The following is an 18,297-nucleotide window of genomic DNA, read 5'->3' as shown; positions in this document are numbered from 1 at the left end:
TAGGGACACCCCTATACATACGTGTATGCGTGGAGATAAGGTGAAACGGGGTAAGCTTTATTTGCATTTCATTTTCACATTGTTATTATCATTAGTTTATTTTTTGTTTTTCCTTTATTTTTCGTTTTTTATGTCTATAAGAAAATATTTTCTGTTTCAATCATTTATATATATATAAAACTTTGCAACTAATTTATCACTGGATAAAAGTTATCAATCTTTTCATTGTTCCTTTTTTCATTTTTTGTTAAAACTCAGTTACTTGAGTTTTAACAATGGCCTCGGTCACTTTTCTAGCCCTCTGATCATCATACTAAGATCCGCGATGGCTTTTGTTCATTATCATGGGAGTGAGACGTGTCCGGCTTGTCTCGTACGAGGGGAAGCGCATGTGCATGAGTTCAATCGGTAATTTTGATTATTTCACGAGCTGAGCTATGTGGGCTTTCTTCTTCTTTTCTTTACCCGTCAAAAAAGGAAAGATGGGATCGAAAGATGCGACGCTCGTTCACAATAGCTCCAGGGGTAAGCTCTTTTTTTGGGTTAGGGATAAGCTCTCTCTAATGACTTATTTTACCTTTTTGACATGATTAATTGTTTTTTTCTAACTACTTTTTGTTATTTCACTATGTACATTGCTTCTCTATTTTCTCTTTTCTTAACTCTAGTATATTTATTTTGTTTTATCTTAATATTCACTTTGTTATTGGAGATTCCAAATTGATTGTTTAGTTCTTAGTTAAATAAGAAATGTCTCTTATAATTATTACTTTTTAAAAATTCACGATGTCAACACAATAATAAAGTTAATATTGATAAAGGGGTCGCAACTGTGGTCGGTAGGGGAATTGTCGGGGTCACTTGCATGTCCATTGCTAGACATACAACTACAAGCATGTACACCTTGACCGAGCTGCATGTCTTTAATACGGGGTCGTAACTGCATGTTTAAGAAGGAGACCGCAACTGTATGTTTTTAAGGCGGGGACACAACTGCATGTTTTAATAGGGATCGCAACTGCATGTTTTAAGGCGGGGACGCAACTGTATGTTTTCAAGACAAGGTCATAACTATGTTTTCAAGAGAGGTCGCACTACATGTTTTTAAGATGGTTTGTAACTACACTTTTTAAGATGGGATCACAAGTGCATATTTTCAAGGTGGATCTGGATATTTTTAAGATGGGCTCGCAATTGCATGTTTTTAACACGGGGTCGAAACTGCATGTTTTGTAGAGGGGTTGCAACTGCATGTTTTTAAGATAACCACAACTATATGTTTTTAAAGCGGGTCGCAACTTCATGTTTTTCAAAGGGGGTACAACTGCATGTTTTCAAGAGGGTTGTAATCGTAAGTTTAAAACTTGATCGCAAGTGCATGTTTTCAAGGCATGTCGTAACTGCATGAGTTTTAAGGGGTGTCACAAATATATGCTTTTAAGGGAGGATCGCGGCTACATGTTTCCCTAGGGGGGTTGCAACTGCATGATTTCAACAAGATTATAATTGCAAGTTTTTAAATGGGGGCCGCACTGGATATTTTTCAAGGAGGCCGCAATTGTATGATTTAAGGGGTTGCGGTCATGTAAGTTATTTTCATCCGACTGCGACCGCGATGAACATTTTCTGAAATGAGTAAATAATTTTCCAAATACACTTTGAAATCATTTTCTAAATACATAGATTTTTTGAAAATACAAATTGAACAATATTTCCAAATACACTTTAAACATTTTCTAAACACACAATGAATGTTTTAAAGACTTAAACATTTTTTCCTAATGGAAATCTTTTTGAATACATTGTAGATATTTTAGACATGTAAGGGCATTTATTTGTGAAATATCAAGACAATGGTAAAAATCTTGTTTACATATTTATTTTTATTTTTATAAAGAACATGAAATATAAAAGAACTTGAATAGGACAAATAAATAAAACTAAGTATAGAACAAAAAAGAAATACTGGTGAAGAACTACAGCTTAGAACATCATATAGAAAGAAAACGTTAGGCTGGATGCAAAACAAAAAGAAATCCTAGTTCAGCCTAGCTTATTTTTTCTAAAAAGACATACTTAGCTAATTATCTTTCAAAATGACATAATAAACTCAAAAAGGACATGAAGAGGAAACGAAAGAATAGAAGGGGAAAGCAAATAAAAGGAAAGAATAAAAGAAGAAGAATGAGCTTCTTCTTTCTTTCTTATTATTATTTTTCTTTTTCTTCTTCTTCTTCTTCTTCTTCTTCTTCTAGTCTTCCTTCTCTTCCTTCTTCTTCTTCTTCAAGTCTTCTTCTTCTTCTTCTACTACTACTACTACTACTACTACTACTACTACTACTACTACTACTACTTCTTCATCTTCATCATCATCATCATCATCAACTTCTTCTTAGCTAATTATCCTCCAAAATGACATAATTATCTCATTTAGTTTATTTTTGACATAATTAGCTTAGTTAGGCCAAAAATGTGATAATAACCTTGGTTAGCTCATAAATGTCATATACTTAGCTTGTTTTCCTCTAAAATGCCATAATTAGCTTAGTTAGGTCAAAAATGTCATAATAACCTTGGTTAGCTCAGAAATTTCATATACTTAGCTTATTTTCCTCCAAAATGACATAATAAGCTAAAAATGGCATAAAAAGGAAAAGAAAGAATAGAAGAGTAAAGAGAAGAAAAATAAAGAATAAAAGAAGAAGAATGAGCTTCTTCTTTCTTTACAACAACAACAACAAAGCCTTTAGTCCTAGACAAATTGGGGTAGGCTAGAGGTGAAACCCATAAGACCTGGCGACCAACTCATGGTTCTTGCACATGGATAGCAAAGTTCCAAGCACCCCTATCCATGGCTAGTTCTTTGGTGATGTTCGAGTCCTTGAAATCTCTCTTTACAGTCTCTTCCCATGTCAAGTTTGGTCTACCCCGACTTCTTTTGACATTATCCGCAAGCTTTAGTCGTCAGCTATGCACTGGGGCTTCTGGAGGCTTGCGCTGAATATGCCTAAACCATCTCAGACGATGTTGGACAAGCTTCTATTCAATTGGCTCTATCCCAACTCTATCTTGTATATCATTATTACGAATTCGATCCTTCCTTGCGTGGTCGCACATCCATCTCAACATGCGCATCTCCGCCACACCTAACTATTGCACATGTCGCCTTTTAGTCGGCCATCACTCAACGCCATACAACATTGCGGGTCGAACCGCTGTCCTATAGAACTTGCCTTTTAGCTTTTGTGGCACCCTCTTGTCACATAGAATGCCAGAAGCTTGGCGCCACTTCATCCATTTGGCTTTAATTCAATGGTACACATATTCATCGATATCCCCATGCTTCTACAACATTGGCCCCAAATATCACAAGGTGTCCTTCTGAGGCACCACTTGACCATCAAGGCTAACATCCTCCTCCTCCTCGTGCATTTTAGTACTGAAAGCGCACCTCATGTACTCAGTTTTAGTCCTAATAAGTCTAAAACCTCTCGATTCGAAGGTTTGCCTCCATAACTCCAACTTCCTATTGACCCCCGTCCGACTATCATCGACTAGCACCACATCGTCCGCAAAGAGCATAGACCATGAGATATCTCTTTGTATATCCCTTGTGACCTCATCCATCACCAAGGCAAAAAGATAAGGGCTCAAAGCTGACCCCTGATGTAGTCCTATCTTAATCAAGAAGTCATTAGAGTCGCCATCACATGTTCGAACACTTGTCACAACATTATCGTACATGTCCTTGATGAGGGTAATGTACTTTGCTGGGACTTTGTGTTTCTCCAAGGACCACCACATAACATTCCGCAGTATCTTTGAGCTTCTTCTTTCTTTCTTCTTATTATTTTCCTTCTCTTTCTTTTTCTTTTTCTTCTAGTCTTCTTCTTCTTCTTCTTCTTCTTCTTCTAGTCTTCTTCTTCTTCTTCTAGTATTCTTCATCATCATCATCATCATCATCATCATGTTCTTCTTATTCTGCTTCTTCTTAGCTAATTATCCTCCAAAATGACATAATTAGCTTATTTAGTTTGTTTATGACATAATTAGCTTAGTTAGGTCAGAAATGGCATAATAACCTTGGTTAGCTCATAAATGTTATATACTTAGCTTGTTTACCTCTCAAATGACATAATTAGCTTAGTTAGGTAAAAAAATGGCATAATAACTTTGGTTAGGTCATAAATGTCATATACTTAGATTATCCTTCTCAAAAATGACATAATTGGCTTAGTTAGGTCAAAGATGGCATAATAACCTTGGTTAGCTCATAAATGTCATATACTTAGCTTGGTTTCCTCTAAAATGACATAGTTAGCTTAGTTAGGTCAAAAAGGACATAATAACCTTGGTTAGCTCATAAATGTCATCTACTTAGCTTATTTTCCTCCAAAATGAAATAATAATCTCAAAGGTGGCATAAAAGAAAAGGAAAGAATAGATGAGGAAAGAGAAGAAGAAGAATGAATAAAAGAAAAAGAATGAGCTTCTTCTTTATTTCTTATTATTATTTTCCTTCTTTTTCTTTTTCTTCTTCTTCTTCTTCTTCTTGTACTACTACTACTACTACTACTACTACTACTATTACTACTACTTCATCTTCTTCTTCTTCATCATCATCGTCATCTTCTTCTTCTTAGCTAATTATCCTCCAAAATGACATAATTAGCTTATGTAGTTCATTTATGACATAATTAGCTTAGTTCGGTTAGAAATGGCATAATAACCTTGGTTAGCTCATAAATGTTATATACTTAGCTTGTTTTCCTCTAAAATGACATAATTAGCTTAGTTAGGTCAAAAATGGCATAATAACCTTGGTTAGCTCATAAATGTCATATACTTAGCTTGTTTTCCTCCAAAATGACATAATCAACTTGGTTAGGTCAAAAATGACATAATTACTTTGGTTACCTCATAAATGTCATATACTTAGCTTATTTTTCTCCAAAATGACATAATAAGCTGAGAAATATCATACACTACTCTTCTTCTTATTCTTCGTCTAGTTTTCTTCTTCTTCTTCTTCTTCTTCTTCTAACTTTCTTATTCCCATTTTGTAGATTTGATTTACTACATGGAAGCTGGCATTGCTAGAGTGCTTTAGTTTTTGTTTTGATTTGTGTTGATGAATAATGTGGAACTATACATATGTATGTATATTTGGATGAATAGTATTAAACTTTGTATGTATTGTTTCTTTCGATCTGGCCTAGCTCACTATATATCATATATGTCTAGTGAGCTCTTTATATTATATATGTACTGTGAAAATGCAGGGAAATAATAGAAAACAAATAAAACAAGGGTAATATATGCATTTTGCCATGTGCCAGCCGACGACAAAGGCCTTTGCCATCTGCCAGCTGATGGTAAAGGTGACACGTGGCAGCAACATGTGCAATCTGGGAGCTGTGTGACCCATTTGGTCATTTTGCCGTTCGGTGGCACACGACAAAGACCAGTGTTGGCAGACGGCAAAGGGGCTGGCGTTGGCAGGCCCGCTGGCACACGACAAAGCCAGTGCTGGTAGACGGCAATGGGGACACGTGGCAGTTGACAGCAAAGGAGCTAGTGTTCCAAGGCCCGCTGGTAGACGTCAAAGACCAGGGCTAGCAGTTGGCAAAGGCTGCCGTTAGCCACCTAATGGGGCTCACATCTATGCTTTGTTGTCTCCTCGTCTAGGAACACCAAAGACAAAGATCTTTGTCGTCCGCTGCGTCATCGCAGACGACAAAGAAGGTCTTTACCATGACTTTCAGTGCGGAAAGTCGGTCTGTTACCCACCGGTCAACAAATGTCTTTGTCGTCTGTGACCTGGTCTTTGCCGTGTGCTATGGCAGACGACAAAGAAGCTGATTCCTGTAGTGAAATGAGTTTTTTTTGTGAAGGACCTACCATATATTTATTGCAACTTTGGACCAAATCAATTTTCTAAAATATCAGTACATATTTAATATAAAATTGACCAAATGGTTGGTGTGAAAAGCTTTAATCCGCCTCTCGTGAAAAAGAGAATTCTCCATCGATTCAGCACGAAACTGGTCAATTTTGAACTACAACTGCCTCATAGTTTTCTCTTTATTTTATATTTCAAAAAACATTTTAGGTACCGTATCTATTTAATCAAAGAAACACCAAAAGTTTTCCAAGATTCAACCACTAGCTAGGAACGGGCATGCGTGCCGTTTTGACCGTATTTTGAAACGGGCATAATAAGTTCAAAAAAAATCAAGAAAATTGGAAAACCTTCACATTGTGTCATTATATGTGACCAAGTTACCTGAAAAAATAATAAACTTGTAATATGGCAATTATTTTTAAAAAGTGTTCTCAGAAATTAGCTATAATGTGTGAAGATTCATGGCTTTCAAGTCAAATGATCAATCTTATGGCACATTCATGGCATAGTTTGTTCAAATGATCTCATATTGTGCGTAAGGGAGCATCTTGGAATGGCAAACAATGATGCCTGATGACCCACAAGTATCGGGGATCAATCATAGTCCTTTCAATAAGTAAGAGCGTCGAACCCTACGAGGAGCAAAAGGAAATGATAAGTAATTTTCAGCAAGGTGTTGTCTGCAAGTGCTATAAGTAACAGTGTTAGATTGTTTTGTAGCATGATAATTCGTAACAAGTGACAAGTAACAATAGTAAGAAAGTTGCAACATGGTTCTTATAAGCAGTTCTATAGGCCCATAAAGCATCATTAAGTTTCTTAGACCAATTCTTCCTGGACCTATTGACAATCTTCTGCAAGATTAATTTTATTTCACGATTTCTCAATTAAACTTGACAACTAGATTGAGGACGACAAGGTGATGCAATTCTATGGTTAACATCATATTTAGCTAAAAGTTTACGGAAAGCACCTTGAATAAAATGTGGACCACCATGAGTCACTAAATATCTAGGGCCTCCAAACCTCGGAAAGATAATGTCCTTAAGCATTTTAATAGAAGTGTTATGATCAACACTACTAGTGGGAATAGCTTCTACCCACCTAGTAACATAATCAACATCAACTAAAATATGATTGTACCCATTAGCGGAACGAAAAGATCCCATAAAGTCAAAACCCCACACATCAAATGGTTCAATAGCAAGTGAATAGTTCATAGGCATTTCCTGACATTTACCGATATTACCAACTCTTTGGCATTCATCACAAGAAAGGACATACTTACGAGTATCTTTAAAAAGAGTATGCCAATAGAAACCGGATTGTGATATCTTGTGTGTAGTTGTGTCACCGGCATGGTGTCCTCCGTAGGCCTCAGAATGACACTTCCTTAGAATTTGTTTGTGCTCATGCTTAGGTATGCAATTTCTAATAACACCATCTACTCCTTCTTTGTAAAGATGTGGGTCATCCCAAAATTAATGTCGCAAATCATAGAAGAATTTTTTCTTTTGTTGATAGGTGAAGTGAGGTGGAATATATTTAGCAACAATGTAATTAACATAACCCGCATACGAAGGAGTACTACATGAAGTGTTTATAACAATAATTTGCTCATGAGGAAAATTATTATCAATAGGTAGTGGATCATCAAGAACATTTTCCATCATAGACAAGTTATCTCCTACAAGGTTCTCATCTCCCTTCCCGTCAACGATATGCACATAAATTCTTGGAGCAATAACACACATCTAACGAGTCTAGGTTTAGCATCTTTCTTTTCCATAAGGTATTTAATAACATCATGCTCAGTGCGAATAGTTACTTTAAAATCAACAATATAAGGCTAAACTTATCACATGCGAAAACAACTGCTCAAAATTCCTTTTCACTAGCACCATAATTCCTTTGAGTAGTGTCTAGGGTATTACTAGCATAATGAATGACGTTCAATTTTTTGTCTACCATTTGTCGTAGAACAACACCAACAACATAATCACTAGCATCACACATAATTTCAAATGGTAGGTTCCAATAAGGTGGTTGGACAATAGGTGCATAAATTAAGGCTTTCTTAAGTGTTTCAAAGGCTTCTACACAATCATCATAAAAAACAAAAGGGACATATTTTTGGAGAAGATTAGTTAATGTCTTAGAGATCTTTGAAAAATCTTTAATGAAACACCTATAGAAACCAACATGACCAAGGAAACGTCTTATACCTCTGATATCCTTTGGGCCAAGCAGTTTCTCTATTGCATCAACTTTGGTCTTATCCACCTCAATACCTCGTTTAGAAATTTTATGCCCCAGCACTATACCTTCATTCACCATAAAGTCACACTTCTCCCAATTCAAGACGAGATTAGTTTCTTCACATCTCTACAAACCTCGATCAAGGTTGCTCAAGCAATCATCAAAGGAAGTCACGTAAACGAAAAAATCATCCATGAAAACCTCAACAATCTTTTCACAAAAGTGAGAGAATATAGTAGTCATATATCTTTGAAAGGTAGCAAGAGCATTGCATAGACCAAAAGGCATACACCTATAAGCAGAAGTTCCGAAAGGGAAAGTAAAGGTAGTTTTATCTTGGTCCTCTTTTGACACAGGTATCTGAGAGAATCCAGAATATCCACCAAGAAAGCAAAAGTGTGTGTGCTTAGATAATATTTCTAGCATTTGATCAATAAAGGCAAGGGGTAATGCTCTTTTCTAGTAGCCTTATTCAATTTCCTGAAATAAATTACCATCCTATAACCAGTTACTATCCTTTATGGAATGAGTTCATTTTGTCATTAGGAGCAACAGTTATACCACCTTTCTTAGGAACATAATGAACAAAACTTACCCATATACTATGATAAATATAATAAATTATACATGCTTCTAAATTTTTAGTATTTTAGTTCTTACCACCTCTTTCATCTTAGGGTTGAGACGTGTTTGATGATCATCGACTAGTTTAGCATCCGGTTCCATATTAATCTTGTGCTGACAAAGAGTGGGGCTTTTGCCCTTAAGATCATCAAAAGTATTGTAGTGCCCCAAGTGTAAAGCTTTCCCTTTTTGTAACCTTCCATGTGGGACCACCTTGACTTTGTCACAAGAGCTATCTATGCATGTGTGATTTCATGTGTCACCTTGTATTCTTCTTTTGCATGCATGCATCCATGCCATACCATCCTTGCCATACCTTATGATTCTATGTCATGTTATGATTGCATGAGATCTTGCTAGGTGTGATTTTGTGGTCTTGTAATTTCATGTGTTGATGCACATGTGGTGATGGTGTGTGGAGTATAGGAGTGGTTGCTATTTATTTTTCAAAGCTCCTTGCAATTTCAAACCCTTTTCCTTTCCTTTTATCTCATGTTCAAAATTCCATCTTCCCAAAAGTTGTGTTAAAATGTCTTGTGTTTAGAGTTTATTATGGAGATGATGATGTGATGATTTGGAGTTTTATTCTTGGTCTTGAGGTTGAAGATAAATCACAAAACAGAAGAAATAAATGCTGTTTTGGATTTACGAAAGTAGCCCCATAAATGTTGGAAGTATTTTATTTAAATAGCTGGTTCATTTTCAGGTCCAGGGCAATTTTCCATTTGATTTTATCCCTTTTATTTTGTCGTGTGCCTATTATTCTTTCTCTATTTTATTTTTAAAAGGAAATAGACAAGGGGCTCTATTTCTCTATCTCGCACACTAAGTGGGCTCCCTCCCACCTAGCGGCCCATCTCTCCTTCCCCCCTCGCAGCCCGTCGCGCGTCCGTCGTCATCCACCTCCTTTCCAGCCAGGCAGTGGGACCCTCCTGTCATCCTCTCTCTCCCGTTCCCCTCTGTTCCATTGGAGAGAGCATGCGCACATGGCCACCGCGCGCCCCTCGCTTCCCCTCTCGCCCTATAAAGAGCCTTGGCGTCCGTGCCTCGGCTAGTGTTCCCCCTTCCGCCGCCGCTCCACCCAGATCTCATCTCCTTCCTCTCTGCATCGTCGCAGCAAGGTAAGTGAGGCGGATCCGCCATGGCCGACGGTTGAAGGAGGTCGCCGTCGTCGCTGTGGTGCCTCTTCCTCCTCGACGAGAGGTCCAGGAGCTCGCGGGCCTCTCCAGGGGCTCGTTCCCGTCGCTGGATCGTCTTCCCCGACCCCGCTTCGTCTTCTTCCCGGAGGCACTCCTTCTCCGACGAGCTCCGCCGCTCCGCGCCCTTCTTCCTGCTACTTCCTCTACGGGCGCTTCTTCCTCGACCCGTAAGTGAGGTAGTACTCCTCCTCCCTCCTCCCTGTGCTAGATCGAGCGCCGTTGCCGCGTAATCGAAGCGCGCGTTATCTCTATCGCCGGAGCCGCCGATCGCCGTCGTCACGCCGTTGTAGAGTCCCTCGGGAGAAGTTAGGACGTGAAATGGGTTCATGTGGACGTGGGCTTCCTCCCCTCCACGAGATGGAGCTGTATTTGGCTCGCATCGGCGGCGAGATCCCTCCCCTATTTCGGTCAGTCGCCGGTAGCAGAAGAGCAGGGAGGTTACCTCTTCTGTTTCATAGCGTGTAGTGGTTCAGACACCGTTTCGTAGCCCAGTGGTAGCTAGCGTGGCGTGCTTGATGGAGGGCGCGGGTTCGATTCCCCCCTTCGGCACCTTTTGTTATTTTTCGTTGCACTACACAGTAAGTCCCAGAGGCAGTTTAACTTGGTTGGGCTCCCCTCTCTGTCGAGTAAGCTAGTGCAACGCAGTGGTAGTGTAGGTGGCTTTGCACCAGAGGCACAGGGGTTCGATCCCTGGGGTGACCCCCCTTTTTTTTAACCCTTGTTTTTGTGCTGGATATGCTCTTTTGCTCTGTTTGTTGTTTTGTGCCCTAAACGTAAGATGGCAGATGACATAATATTATTTTGTTCCTCTGCTGCTATAGTAGACTAGATGCATGTGTATGTGTATGTTCTTGTGAGAAGTGATGTGTGTGTGTGTATGTGATCTTGCTAGTATATGTTGGTGGTAATTGCAAGTAGGCATGTGTGCATAGGGATTGTGAGTGAAGATGATGGTGTAGGTATGGAGATATATTTTTAGTAAGTGCACACCACATGTGGTACCTACTAGAAGTGTTTGAGAGGTGATGCTTCCATGTTACATGCATAGTAGTTTTCCCCCTTCATGTTGCTCTTGGGTTTAAGTGCTTGTGATGGGGTTTGTGGTGATGATATATGTCTGTGTGTGGAACTTCCCACCTTTGCAAACTATGCACCTTCACATGTCCATATGTGAGAGGGCATGGTGTTGTGTGTGTGGGGGTGACTTAGTGAGAAGTATTTGTGTTGTTGATGTGCATGACACAAACATGGGGTTCAAACCCCCATGTCACTTTGTCATTGTGCACATGAGCTCAACCTTTGTAGTTGTTGTCTTAGTAGTAACTACATGAAATGATGCCCATTCCCTATGCATGATTTGGAGTAGTTTTTCTCTCCCTTAAATTTGTGGTCACTTGTTCCAAGTAAGTGCCCACATATTATATATGATTTTGGGGTAGAATCTCCCTAGGAATCCAGTGGTGAATTTTGTTTTTCCATTAGGATACTTTATGGAGTTGACATATCCAGATTTGTTGCAAGTTTGATCCTTGATTCCATGGAATAGGTGGAGCCCAAGGGCATGAGTTTTTGTGTGATAGTAGTAGGGGTTTTGCTCTACACCATAGTGGTGTCATTTATCATTTGGTGTTATGTGTGTGCAAACTATGCCTAGACAAAGTGGGCATGTGGCTGAAAATTCCAGATTAGTGGAATCTGGAATTTCACTAAGTCTGGGATTCTGGAAACATTTTCTTCTCTTATAGATGAGGATGTGCTGGTCATTGTGTTGAGAACTAGCCTTAGTTCAGTGCTAGGATTTTGAACCGGATATGTTTGTGAAGCTCTCTGTCAAATTTCAAATCATTTGGAGTCCAGTAGGTTGTGTTTTGATTGCTGTCAAAAAGCTTCAGAACAAAGACAGAAACTCAGGTGCAGGAATTTTCACCAAGTCCCTGAGATCTGATGGTTTTGGGAAAGTTTGTGGCCTTGTATCTTCTAGAGATTAATTTATTTTTCTGTGATTCTTGCTTGTGCTTGTAGTGTTCTTGGTTGGCAACAACCACATATATTATTTGTCATGTTTGGAGGCCTGTAGCTATGTTGCATGTAGCTCCCAAAGAGCTAAGATGCAGATTATGGCAGATTATGTAGTATAGTCATTTTGATCAATGTGTGTGCTTAGTTGTTGTTGTGGTGTTCTTCCTTGATCCATTCCATTCATGTTGGTATGATACATGTCTTGGCAACCTGGGAATACCAGATTTGTGCCAATTGTGAGTGTGGTGTTGAATCTTCCACGTAGAGCTTCATATCTTGTTTCGTTGATTCCCGTTGATCTGTAGCTCCGTTTGCAATGTTCTTTATATGGTTTTGCATCGTTTTCATGAGCTTCATCTGTTCATGCCATCCTCATGCATGTCAAAATAGCTTCATGTACAGTTCTGTCCAGGAACTTGTAGTAGTTTTATTTGCTTGTGCTAGTGATAGAATTAGTGATGCATGCCCATTTTCCATCTCATGCATCATGTGATTGTTGCATCTTGTGGTGCTGCTGTTCATTGGCTGTTATTCTTATGTTGGGTAGCACCGGGAGCGGAGAATGAATACGTGGAGTCAGGAGAGTACGTGCAGGATGATCCAGAACCATTCCAAGCTGAGGATATCACAGGCAAGCTGATATGACCTTGATTCCATCTCTAGACTTGTTATGCTAGTTTCGTTTCCATGTCATATTGCTCACTACCTACCACTGAATTAAATTGCCTCTTGATATGCCATGAGCCCAAACACTGTTCTCCCTCCTAGCAAAAACTTGTATGGCTAAGTAGGCTTGCTCAGCTTCTAATGTTAGCATTGCTAGTTGCAGGTGCTTTGACTCATGTGATAACATGAGCTTGATATCATTATCTTAAATTCTGTTATTTAATTAATGCACCTATATACTTGGTAAATGACGGGAGGCCTAGCCTTTTGCCGGGTGCTTTGTTCCGTTATTGCCGCCTTAGTTACCGGTTACCGGTGTTTGATTCCATAATGATCGCTCCTAACACGTTCGGGGTTGTTATGGGGACCCCCTCGATAAATCACGTAGTGCTAAGGCTTGTCCGGCAGGACCCAACATTGGTGTTAATTTGCCAATCACTTAATAATAAACTGCATAGGGAATAGCTACCCCGAGGATTCAAATCAACAACCCGGGCCAGTGCTCCTCATGAGTGTTGGTACAAACTAGAGTCGTGGGCGGGGCCAACCCGGGGCAACTCGGGAGATGTCTATCAGGACACTGTATGCTGTGCTCATCCGGCGTGTCCCGAGACTGAGATACGCGGCTCTTATCGGGGTCGTCGACACGTCGGGAGGTCCTGCTAGTCTTGTCTTACCTTAGCGGTATATCTTGCGTATAGGAATCCCAGTGAGGCTTTGGTTTCCCCCCAGAGTTGAGGTTTTCCTCTAAGGAATCTGATGAGATCACGAGATTCATGATAGAGGATGCCTTTGCGGCCTGTGTTCGTTTATGATGGACTAGTTGGTGCACCCCTCCAGGGTTTAATCTTTCGGAAAGCCGTGCCCACGGTTATGTGGCAACTTGGAATATTTTGTTAACATACGGTATTAGAGAACTTAAACATAAGTTAATAAAAATTGCCAACTGTGTGCGTAACCGTGACTGTCCCCTCGAAGATCTCTCTTCGATTGGGGACACGGTGGGGTTATGAATGCCGTAGGTAGGTGTTCAGGATCACTTAGTGATCAAGTAAACCCGACCGCTAGAGTAGACCACCTTCACTGTTACTTTGCATAAGTTAGCCACTTAACCAAGCTTAGGATGCTGCAGCTTATACACTTCACCCTTACCCTACCTAATAACATGACTAGTTCTGGCACCAAGGTCTTAGATTGCTGAGTCCCCGTGGCTCACGGATTCCTCCGAAACTCCCAGCAGGTACAGGTACCCCAGAGACAGATGATCCCGACGGCAACCAGCTGGCGTGGCAGTACGACGAAGAGACAGACCGCCTCTACGTGAACTACCCAGAGGACTGAGGCGTGGTCGTGATCGTGGGCCTGCAGGCAGGGTAGCATAGCATTTCCATGTTTTGTAGTCCGTAGCGGAACTACCTTGATTGTATCTGTGATGTACTCTGAGATATTAATAAGAAGATAGTTGAATCCCGAATTGTCTACTTTTATTATTATTTGTGCTATGTTACTTGCTTGCGAAACGCTTAGATGCGCTTCTTTCCTATTCGGGGGCCTCGACCCCCAGATCGAAAAGGACCGCATCTTGGTCGTTACAAGTATATCCAATAGCAGCCCTGTGTTTCTTTAAAGTTTTGAGTAATCTCTTTTCTTCATGCTCTAAAAGGTTAGCACTAATAATAACATGATATATCTTCTTGTCATCAAGATAAGAATATTTCAAAGTATTAGGTAAAGCTTTAAGCTCGAATACATGATCTTCCTTCGGTGGAGGAGAATCACCTAAAATTTCAACTGGTAAGTTGTGCTTAAGGATAGGTTGTTGATCAAGCAGTATCCTATCTATTTCACCCTTTCATTCAAATGCATATCATTCCCATGGTCTAGCAAATATTTTTCTAGTCGATGGGTAAGGTACAACAATAGAACCAAGACCAATTATTTCATCCTATTAGGAAATTCTTTTTCATGTGGCTGTTCTCTAAACTTGGAGAAATTAAACTCATAACAAATATTGGCAAAGTTCACTTTGACCTACTCAGCAGCACAATTAATTTCAGCATTAACGGTATTCAAGAAAGGTCTACCAAATATGATGGTACAAAAGTTATCTTGTTCCAAACCAAGTACTAGGAAATCAATGGGGTACTTGACTTTTCCGCACAAAACTTCAACATCTCTAACAATCCCAAGTGGTGAAATAGTATCACAGTTTGCAAGCTTAATAGTAACATCAATATCTTCAATTGCAGAGGGTGTTATATCATGCATAATTTCTTGATATAATGTAAAAGATATTGCACTAATACCAGCACCAATATCAAACATGCCATGATAACAATGATCTCCAATTTTAACTTAGATAATAGGCCTGCCTACCACTGGTTTACTTTTATCTAGTTCATCTCGTTTGTTTCTAACAGATTTTGCAATTCTAGGAGCTTCATCATAGAGATAAATAACCTACCCATCAATATTATCAACTAGGAGATATTTAACTTGTTGGAATTATGCCCTAGAGGCAATAATAAATGTATAGTTATTATTATAATTCCTGTATCAAGATAATAGTTTATTATCCATGCTATAATTGTATTGAATGAAGACTCATTTACATGTGTGGATACATAGACAAAACACCGTCCCTAGCATGCCTCTAGTTGGCTAGCCAGTTGATCGATGATAGTCAGTGTCTTCTGATTATGAACAAGGTGTTGTTGCTTGATAACTGGATCACGTCATTAGGAGAATCACGTGATGGACTAGACCCAAACTAATAGACGTAGCATGTTGATCGTGTCATTTTGTTGCTACTGTTTTCTACGTGTCAAGTATTCATTTCTATGACCATGAGATCATATAACTCACTGACACCGGAGGAATGCTTTGTGTGTATCAAACGTCGCAACGTAACTGGGTGACTATAAAGATGCTCTACAGGTATCTCCGAAGGTGTTAGTTGAGTTAGTGTGGATCAAGACTGGGATTTGTCACTCCGTGTGACAGAGAGGTATCTCGGGGCCCACTCGGTAATACAACATCACACACAAGCCTTGCAAGCAATGTAACTTAGTGTAAGTTGCGGGATCTTGTATTACGGAACGAGTAAAGAGACTTGCCGGTAAACGAGATTGAAATAGGTATACAGATACTGACGATCGAATCTCGGGCAAGTAACATACCGAAGGACAAAGGGAATGACATACGGGATTATACGAATCCTTGGCACTGAGGTTCAAACGATAAAGATCTTCGTAGAATATGTAGGATCCAATATGGGCATCCAGGTCCCGCTATTGGATATTGACTAAGGAGTCTCTCGGGTCATGTCTACATAGTTCTTGAATCCGCAGGGTCTGCACACTTAAGGTTCGACGTTGTTTTATGCGTATTTGAGTTATATGGTTGGTTACCGAATGTTGTTCGGAGTCCCGGATGAGATCACGGACGTCACGAGGGTTTCCGGAATGGTCCGGAAACGAAGATTGATATATAGGATGACCTCATTTGATTACCGGAAGGTTTTCGGAGTTACCGGGAATGTACCGGGAATGACGAATGGGTTCCGGGAGTTCACCGGGGGGGGGGGGGCAACCCACCCCGGGGAAGCCCATAGGCTTTGGGGAGACACACCAGCCCTTAGTGGGCTGGTGGGACAGCCCCAAGGGGGCCTATGCGCCAAGAACAAAGAATCAAAGGAAAAGAAAAAAAAAGAGGGAGGAAGTGGGAAGGGAGGGGGACTCCTCCCACCAAACCAAGTCCAACTCGGTTTGGGGGGGGGGAGTCCTCCCCCCCTTGGCTCGGCCGACCCCTTGGGAGTCCCTTGGACCCCAAGGCAAGGTCCCCCTCCCTCCTCCTATATATATGGGGCTTTTAGGGCAGATTTGGAACGACTTTCTCACGGCTGCCCGACCACATACCTCCATAGTTTTTCCTCTAGATCGCGTTTCTGCGGAGCTCGGGCGGAGCCCTGCTGAGACAAGATCATCACCAACCTCCGGAGCGCCGTCACGCTGTCGGAGAACTCTTCTACCTCTCCGTCTCTCTTGCTGGATCAAGAAGACCGAGATCATCGTCGAGCTGTACGTGTGCTGAACGCGGAGGTGCCGTCCGTTCGGTACTAGATCGTGGGACTGATCGCGGGATTGTTCGCGGGGCGGATCGAGGGACGTGAGGACGTTCCACTACATCAACCGCGTTCTCTAACGCTTCCGCTGTACGATCTACAAGGGTACGTAGGTCATTCATCCCCTCTCATAGATGGACATCACCATGATAGGTCTTCGTGCGCGTAGGAAATTTTTTGTTTCCCATGCGACGTTCCCCAACAGTGGCATCATGAGCTAGGTTCATGCGTAGATGTCTTCTCGAGTAGAACACAAAAGGTTTTGTGGGCGGTGATGTGCGTTTTGCTGCCCTCCTTAGTCTTTTCTTGATTCCGCGGTATTGTTGGATTGAAGCGGCTTGGACCGACATTACTCGTACGCTTACGAGAGACTGGTTTCATCGTTACGAGTAACCCCCTTTGCTCAAAGATGACTGGCAAGTGACGGTTTCTCCAACTTTAGTTGAATCGGATTTGACCGAGGAGGTCCTTGGATGAGGTTAAATAGCAACTCATATATCTCCGTTGTGGTGTTTGCGTAAGTAAGATGCGATCCTACTAGACACCCTTGGTCACCACGTAAAACATGCAACAACAAAATTAGAGGACGTCTAACTTGTTTTTGCAGGGTATGATTGTGATGTGATATGGCCAACGATGTGATGTGATATATTGGATGTATGAGATGATCATGTTGTAATAGAAATATCGACTTGCATGTCGATGGTACGGCAACCGGCAGGAGCCATAGGGCTGTCTTTATACTAACGTTTGTGCTTGCAGATGCGTTTACTATTTTGCTAGGATGTAGCTTTAGTAGTAATAACATAAGTAGCACGACAACCCCGATGGCAACACGTTGATGGATGATCATGGTGTGGCGCCGGTGACAAGAAGATCGTGCCGGTGCTTTGGTGATGGAGATCAAGAAGCACGTGATGATGGCCATATCATGTCACTTATGAATTGCATGTGATGTTAATCCTTTTATGCACCTTATTTTGCTTAGAACGACGGTAGGATTATGAGGTGATCTCTCACTGAAATTTCAAAACGAAATTGTGTTCTCCCCGACTGTGCACCGTTGCTACAGTTCGTCGTTTCGAGACACCACGTGATGATCGGGTGTGATAGACTCAACGTTCACATACAACGGGTGCAAAACAGTTGCGCACGCGGAACACTCGGGTTAAGCTTGACGAGCCTAGCATGTGCAGACATGGCCTCGGAACACATGAGACCGAAAGGTCGATCATGAATCATATAGTTGATATGATTAGCATAGGGATGCTTACCACTGAAACTACTCTCGACTCACGTGATGATCGGACTTGGGATAGTGTAAGTGGATCATGAACCACTCAAATGACTAGAGAGATGTACTTTTTGAGTGGGAGTTTAGCAAATAATTTGATTAAGTTGAACTCTAATTATCTTGAACATAGTCTAAGTCCACTTTGAATATATTTGTTTTGTAGATCATGGCTCACGCAAGTGTCATCCTGAATTTTAATACGTTCCTA

Source organism: Hordeum vulgare, chromosome 2H (genome assembly GCF_904849725.1).
Source record: "Hordeum vulgare subsp. vulgare chromosome 2H, MorexV3_pseudomolecules_assembly, whole genome shotgun sequence".
In the NCBI taxonomy this organism is placed as follows: domain Eukaryota; kingdom Viridiplantae; phylum Streptophyta; class Magnoliopsida; order Poales; family Poaceae; genus Hordeum; species Hordeum vulgare.
The sequence above is the reverse complement of the archived record's forward strand: the minus strand, read 5'-3'. Positions refer to the sequence as shown.